General features: G+C 40.5%; 1 non-coding gene across 1 annotated transcript; it reads right to left on the bottom strand.

Moving 5' to 3' along the window:
* Positions 1–402: 402 nt before the first annotated feature.
* On the bottom strand, positions 403–509 carry LOC127740178 (small nucleolar RNA R71). The gene has a single exon (XR_008000859.1). It is a non-coding gene; the product is annotated as a small nucleolar RNA R71 (small nucleolar RNA).
* Between the last annotated feature and the right edge of the window lie 8,213 nt (positions 510–8,722).

The raw sequence follows: 8,722 nt of genomic DNA, 5'->3' as shown, positions 1-8,722 counted from the left end.
AGAGAAGGCCCTGCAAATCATGCTGGGCAAGAAAGGAGAGTTCTAGGCTCCTACATTAATCCAAATCCAGGAAACTATAGAAGTAGCATCCAGAAGCCTACCATACATGCCAACAACTTTGAACTAAAACCCCAGCTCATCACTCTTGTTCAGAACAACTGCTTATTTGGAGGAAGTGCTCAATAAGACCCCAATCAATATCTAACCACCTTTTTGAGAATTTGTGACACTGTGAAGTCTAATGGAGTCCACTCGGATGTCTATAGGCTGCTTTTATTCCCTTTTTCACTCAGGGACAAGGCATCCAAGTGGCTTGAATCCTTCCCAAAGGAGAGCTTAACAAATTGGGAAGATGTGGTGAACAAATTTTTGGCAAGATTCTACCCTCTTTAAAGAATTAATAGGCTGAGAGATGAGGTGCAAAATTTCAGGCAACAAGATGGTGAGATTCTCTATGAGGCATAGGAGAGGTTCAAGGACTTAACAAGAAGATGCCCACCAGATATGTTCAATGAATGGGTTCAACTTCACATTTTCTATGAAGGTCTTTCCTATGAGTCAAAGAAGACTGTAGATCATTTATCAGGGGGCTCTCTAAACAAGAAGAAAACCATTGAAGAGGCCATATATGTCATTGAAATAGTAGCTGAGAATGACTACTTCTATGCCTCTGAAAGAAGTAACACTCGAGGAGTAATGGAGCTGAACTACATGGATGCATTGCTAGCTCAAAATAAGATGATCACCAAGCAGCTAGCAGATCTCACCAAGAAGGTGGAGGAAAACTAAGTTGCAGCAGTCCTCACTTCATCACTAGCTCAAGAATGAGTGAATATAGGAGAAGAAGGTGACTGGGAACAAGCCAACTATGTTGGAAACTCACCTAGACAAATCCATGACCCATACTCCAAAACTTACAACTCTGGATGGAGAAATCACTCCAACTTTGGTTGGGGAAATCAATAAGACCAAGGTCAAGACCAGAGACGCCACAACATCAATTCCAATAACAATGCAACTCACCAACATACCTCACAGAGATCCTATCAATACCCACCTAACCACCCTTCTCAACCACCTAACCCCAATCCACCATCACTAACGGATAATAGACTTTCAAAAATTGAGACTCTACTTGAAGATTTAGGTAGAGAAGTCCAAGACAGTAAAGTTTTCCGAGAAGAAGTGCGATCCAACATGCAGAATCAAGATGCTGCCATCAAAAAACTTGAAACACAGATTGATTTCTTATTCAAGCAAGCCTCTGGACACAACAATTGTAGCAACCCTAACTCAGCGCCAAGGGAGGAATGCCAAGCTATCACCCTCATAAATGGAAAGGAATTGAAAGAGACCCATAAGAAACTACCAGAGAAGAATTTGGATGAAGAAGACAAGGGACAAGAGGTAACTTGAATCTCCACTCCTAAGTCACATCAAGAAGGAGAAGGGCTCAAACCATGCCTTTCAAAAGCTCCATACCCCCAGCAGCTACAGTTAAAGAAGAAGGGAGAGGATAACCAATTCTCAAGATTCTTGGAAATCTTCAAGAAACTACAAATCAACATACCTTTGCTGAAGCAATAGAGCAATGAGACTGTGGTACTCACCGAAGAATGCAGTGCCATCATCCAACACAAATTGCCCCTGAAATTGAAGGATCCTGGGAGCTTCCAAATCCCTTGTATCATAGGGGAAATCACAGTGGAAAAGGCTTTATGTGATCTAGGAGCTAGCATAGATCTGATGTCCTTAGCAATGATGAAAAAATGAGGATTGAGAAAGCCAAACCAACAAGAATGGCCCTGCAACTAGCAGACAGATCATTCAAGTTTCCCCACGGAATAGTAGAAGACTTGTTGGTGAAGGTGGGAGACTTCATCTTTCTAGCAGATTTCGTAGTATTAGACATGGAGGAAGGAGCTAAGACTTCCATCATCCTGGGAAGGCCATTCTTGGCCACTGCCGGAGCCATCATTGATGTCCAAAAGGGTGAACTTGTCCTTAGATTACATGAGGAGAAAATGATATTCAATGTGTTTAAGGCCATGAGTTACCCACACATCTCGGTGGGAGAATGTATGAGGTTGGACTCCGTGGAGGCTTTCGTGCAAGAAACTCTTGTAGAAGAACTTGAGGAGTTAACAGAAGAAGAAGAATTAGCATCAAGTGAAGAGGTTGCAGCCACTGAAACGCATGTTCAAGGCACACTAGAAGGGAAGGATTAAAGAAAAGAAGTACCCAAACTTGAGCTGAAGGCACTGCCACCCACTCTCAAGTATACATACTTGGGAGAAAATAAAAGTTATCCAGTGATCATAAATTCAGCTCTCAGCAAAGAACAAGAGGAAAAGTTGCTTCAAGTCTTACAAGAACATAAGGATGCCATTGGATGGACACTTGCTGACTTGATGGGAATCAGTTCAGCCATATGCATGCATAAGATACTTTTGGAAGAGGATGCCAAACCATCTATTCAGCCCCAAAGAAGGATGAATCCAGCTATGAAGGAAGTAGTACAGAAAGAAGTCATGAAGTTATGGCAGGGAGGAGTAATTTACCCAATTTCAGATAGCCCATGGGTTAGTCAAGTTCAAGTGGTCCCCAAGAAAGGAGGAATCACTGTGGTACCCAACGAAAGAAATGAGCTAATCCCTACAAGAACCGTCACAAGATGGAGGATGTGTATTGACTACAGAAAGCTCAATGAAGCCACAAGAAAAGATCATTTCCCACTTCCTTTCATGGATCAGATGCTGGAAAGACTTGCAGGACATTGATGAGCGGATATTTTATACGCTTTTTGGGGGTAATTTCATGTAGATTTTAGTATGTTTTAGTTAGTTTTTAGTAGATTTTTATTAGTTTTTAGGCAAAAATCATATTTCTGGACTTTACTATGAGTTTGTGTATTTTTTTGGGATTTTAGGTATTTTTTGGCTGAAATTGAAGGAGCTGAGCAAAAATCTGATTCAGGCTAAAAAAGGACTGCTGATGTTGTTGGATTCTGACCTCCCTGCACTCGAAATAGATTTTTTGGAGCTACAAGAGTCGAATTGGCGCGATCTCAATTGGGTTGGAAAGTAGACATCTAGGGCTTTCCAGCAATATATAATAGTTTATACTTTGGGCGAAGATAGACAACGTAAACTGGTGTTCAACGCCAGTTTCATGTTGCAGTCTAGCGTTCAGCACCAGAAACAGGTTGCAAGTTGCAGTTCAACGCCAGAAACAGGTTACAACCTGGCGTTCAACTCCAGAAACAGCCCAGGCACGTGAGAACTTAAGTCTCAGCCCCAGCACACACCAAGTGGACCCCATAAGTGGATTTTTACACTATCCATCTTAGTTTACTCATTTTCTGTAATCCTAGGTTACTAGTTTAGTATTTAAACAACTTTTAGAGACTTATTTTGTATCTCATGACATTTTTAGATCTGAATTTTGTACTCTTTGACGGCATGAGTCTCTAAACTCCATTATTGGGGGTGAGGAGCTCTATAGCGTCTCGATGAATTAATGCAATTATTTCTGTTTTCTATTCAAACACGCTTGTTACTATCTAAGATGTTCATTCGCACTTCACTATGAAGAAGGTGATGATCCGTGACACTCATCACCTTCCTCAATCCACGAACGTGTGCCTGACAACTACCTTCATTCTACATTAGATTGAATGAGTATCTCTTAGATTCCTTAATCAGAATCTTCATGGTATAAGCTAGAATTCATTGGCAACATCCTTGAGAATCTGGAAGGTCTAAACCTTGTCTGTGGTATTCTGAGTAGGATTCAAGGATTGGATGACTGTGACAAGCTTCAAACTAGCGATTGTTGGGCGTGATGACAAACGCAAAAGAATCGATGGATTCTATTCCGACATGATCGAGAATCGACAGATGATTAGCCGTGCTGTGACAGAGCATTTGGACCATTTTCACTGAGAGGATGGGAAGTAGCCATTGACAATGTTGATGCCCTACATACAGCTTGCCATGGAAGGAGCCTTGCATTTATGAAAGTGAGAAAGCGTTATGTTGCAGGAATTCAGAGGACAAAGCATCTCCAAAACTCCAACATATTCTCCATTACTGCATAATAAGTATTTATTTCATGCTCTTTTACTTTTTACAATTGAAACTAAAAATTATTATTGATATTATATCCTAACTAAGAATAATAAGATAACCATAGCTTGCTTCAAGCCAACAATCTCTGTGGGATTCGACCCATACTCACGTAAGGTATTACTTGGATGACCCAGTGCACTTGTTGGTTAGTTGTGTGAAGTTGTGAGAAATAGTCCATTAATATTGGCATACACAATTTCGTGCACCAGACATGCATATTATTGTTTTTTATATGGTTATTCAGGATATAACCAAATAGTAGTTGATCTAAGAGACCAAGAGAAAACATCATTCACCTGCCCATACGGAGTGTTTGCCTACAGGCGCATGCCATTTAGGCTATGTAATGCACCTGCAACTTTTCAACGTTGCATGCTTTCCATCTTCTCAGATATGATAGAGAAGTTCATTGAAGTTTTCATGGATGACTTCTCAATATTCAGAGATTCCTTTCCTAATTGCCTAAACCATCTTGCCTTGGTATTAAAAAGATGTCAAGAGACCAACTTGGTCTTGAATTGGGAAAAATGTCACTTCATGGTGACAGATGGAATAGTCCTTGGCCATAAAGTTTCTAACCAAGGCATTGAGGTAGACAGAGCTAAGGTGGAGCTAATTGAAAAATTACCTCCACCAAGTGATGTCAAGGCAATTCGGAGCTTTTTGGGACATGCTGGCTTCAATAGAAGGTTTATTAAAGATTTTTCAAAGATAGCCAAGCCCTTAAGCAATCTCCTAATGTCTGATACACCATTTATCTTTGATGAGAAGTGCATGCTAGCATTTGAAAACTTGAAAAAGAGGTTATCCTCAGCTCCTATCATCACCCCACCTGATTGGAATTTACCATTCGAAATGATGTGTGATGCATCTGATTTCGTAGTTGGGGCAATGTTAGGACAGAGAAAAGAAAATTTGGTGCATGTCATATACTATGCCAGCAAGGTCCTTAATGATACTCAACGAAATTATACCACCACCAAAAAGGAGTTTCTGGCAATAGTTTTTGCATTTGACAAATTTAGATCCTACCTCACTGGCTCCAAAGTTATTATTTTCACTGATCACACAGCACTCAAATATCTATTTTCCAAATAGGAATCAAAACCAAGACTAATCAGATGGATCTTATTATTGCAGGAATTCAACATCGAGATTAGAGATAAAAATAGTATTGAGAACAAAGTAGCAGATCATCTATCCAGAATCCCTTGTGAGAAGGATGATACACATGATACAAGTGTAAATGAGTTTTTCCCAGATGAACAGTTAATGTTGGTTCACAAAACACCCTAGTTTGCAGATATTGCCAATTTTAAAGCAGCCGGTGACCTACCCCCTGGGATCAACAAACATCAAAAAAGAAAACTCATCAATGATGCTAAGTATTTCATCTGGGATGAACACTATCTCTTCAAGAAATGCTCAGATGGAATCCTTAAGAGGTGTATTTCAGAAGAAGAAGGACGAGAAGTCCTATGGAGTTGTCATAGTGCTAGCTATGGAGGTCATTTTGGGGGAGAAAGAACTGCCGCAAAAGTACTGCAATATGGGTTCTTCTGGCCCACTATCTTCAAGGATGCTAAGGAATTGGTGAGAAGTTGCAATGAATGCCAAAGGGCTGGCAGCCTGCCTAAGAGAAATAAGATGCCACAGCAATACATTCTAGAGCTTGAACTATTCGATGTATGGGGGATAGACTTCATGGGACCATTCCCATCCTCATATTCGAACAAGTATATCTTGGTGGCAGCGGACTAGGTATCTAAGTGGGTGGAGGCCGTGGCAACCCTAACCAATGACAACAAGGTAGTCCTAAACTTTCTTCGAAAGAATATCTTCACCAGATTTGGAGTCCCACAAGCCCTCATCTGTGATGGAGGGAGCCATTTCTGCCATAGACCATTGGAGACCCTACTCCTAAGATATGGGGTGAAGCATAAGGTTGCCACACCTTATCATCCCCGAACAAGTGGGCAAACAGAGATATCTAATCGAGAGTTAAAAAGGATCTTGAAAAAGACTGTGGGGATATCAAGAAAGGATTGGGCGAAGAAGTTAGATGATGCTCTTTGGGTATACAGGACAGCCTTCAAAACACCAATTGGGATGTTCCCATATCAACTGGTGTACGAAAAGGCCTGTCACTTGCCATTAGAGCTGGAGCATAAAGCCTCTTGGGCTCTTAAGATACTGAACCTGGACAGCACCGCTGCTGGTGAAAAGAGGGTGTTACAGCTTCAAAAATTGGAAGAGTTTAGGTCTCAAGCCTATGAAAATACCAAGATTTATAAGGAAAAAGCAAAAAGGAGACATGATCTCAACCTGGCACCAAGAATTTTCGAAGAAGGACAATATGTGCTTCTCTACAACTCCAGACAGAAATTCTTTCATGGGAAACTCAAATCAAGATGGTCGGGGCCCTTTCTAGTCACAAAAGTCTCACCCTATGGACACATAGAAATAATGGAAGAAAGCTCAAAGAGAAAATTCACTGTGAATGGACAAAGACTCAAACACTACTTGGGCAGCATGGGGGAAATCCCCAAACAAAAGTATAACCTCAACTAAGAAAGGAATCGTCGAGCTAGCGATTGATAAACGAGATTTTGCATGTCGATATAGGATTCAATAGGGAATACAATCGTAAGTATAGTCTTATCGACACTTAAACCTCGCATCAAACAATTCTACAATCTACAATCGAGAGTATTAATCTCCCGAGTCGTCCTCCCTTGGAATTGCTAGAGAATGCATGTTATTGATTAGGAAGCTTTTAGTTATGAGTTGATGTATTAATAGCAAAAGTAGATGACAAACAATCAATATTAAAGGACTTGGCCTAGTGTTGGTATAAGAAACGCTATCACTATAGTTTCCTTCAATGATGATAACAATTAAGTCTTGCTCCACTTAGTTGACCTCTAAGTATAGAGGAGAGTCAAATGAAAGTAATTAGTTTGAATCACAAGTCTTAGCTTCACCCTAAGGGAACCTAATTTTAGTGCATCCCAAACTAATTAGCAAACCTTAATTCTCAATCAACAATTGACATTCACTATTCAACTTTCCTAATGATCCAAACCCTAAGCCAAGTGAGAAACTTTTACTCCATAACTAGTATTGGCATTTTATCAAACAATTGATGAGCACTCATAAGAGCCATTAAGGAATTAGAATGAATAATGGAAATGAAAAAATCTAAATCACACAATTATCTACAATTAAACAATTACAAGTAATGGATATGAAAGTACCTTAATTCACTAGTTCCAATATCCAAGTAACAAAAGCAAAGCTAGATCCCAAGTGAAAGGATCAAAGAACACTAATTGAGAATATGAGAAGAGTAGATCTACTAATTGCATCAAAGTAAAAGTGTATTGCAATGGATCTCATCAAGGAAAATCAAAGTACTTGCTTTCGGCGCAGAAAAACTGATGTGAGAAGGGGTGAGTGGTAGTTGGAGTAGAACTCCACCACCCATGATAAGTTGACCTCCATTGGTCGCCTAATGAGGAACCTCCATTGCCTCCGCTCAATGCGGGGCATCACCGTTGGAGCGATATGATCCGGTAGGACTAGAAGGGACTCCGGGTGATAATTCCGCTCAGTCATTCCGGGGTAAACAAGTTCACAATAGCGGTTAGGGAACTTGTTTGAATCCTTTTGAGGGTTGTCCTTCTCTAAAACATCAATGTTGGAGGGGCCCTTAGCCTTCTTTAAGAGGGGCTTGGCCGTTGGCTCTTGGCGTGCTCTATTGATGGTTGGTTTCTTCGGAGGGGCCTTCCCTTTGTCCTTCTTGATCACCATCCTGCGAGAGTGAAAAGGAGGGGAGTATCAAACCCAAATGAATACAACTATACGGGAAGCATGCAAGTGAGAGATTATGCCATACGGGATGAAGTGTCCTCACTACATGACAGCTACAACATGTAACTAAGACAACATTTGTTAAACAAGGCAAATCACTAGCATGTGGTATAGGGGCAATTTAAGCATGCAAGTAAGAGGCATGAGAAGCATACACCCCCCAAATACCAAGGACGGAAAGCAAGTCATGGTAAGGTGAGTAAGTAGAATGTAAACTATGAAGAGTAGTGTGGCCGATGCTCCTAAGAATAGTCAAGCTACTGAGAGAAAGCACATAGTTGGGAAGCAAGAGTCAAAATGAGCTCAAGAAATCATGTATGCTTTTCCTCAAACACTTGGTGAGCATCTTATTTGTAATACACAAATAAGTGGAAAAAGAGCAATGTAACATCCCACAAAGCAACATTAGTCACCATAATGCACTATGGTTGCAATGAAATCATGCAAAATATTTTAATCCACTAATGCAACAGAAGTCATGACCACAACACCCATAAAGAACTACAAAAAGAAAAAACAAAGACACCCAAGTAATGAAGAGCTCAAAAGAGGAAAGGGGAAGCTACCTAGGAGAAAACAAAATCACTAACTAAGAAAGAAATGAGAGAAGTAGAGCAAGAGGGAAAGTAGAGTATAGTACCTTGAGAGATGGGGAAAGGGAATGGAGATGTATGTGAGAGGAAGTGGTAGAGGGAAGTGAAGGCATAGAAAGGAGAGAA

This window comes from Arachis duranensis, chromosome 6, assembly GCF_000817695.3.
Source record: "Arachis duranensis cultivar V14167 chromosome 6, aradu.V14167.gnm2.J7QH, whole genome shotgun sequence".
In the NCBI taxonomy this organism is placed as follows: domain Eukaryota; kingdom Viridiplantae; phylum Streptophyta; class Magnoliopsida; order Fabales; family Fabaceae; genus Arachis; species Arachis duranensis.
This window is presented reverse-complemented; position numbering and strand designations above follow the sequence as displayed.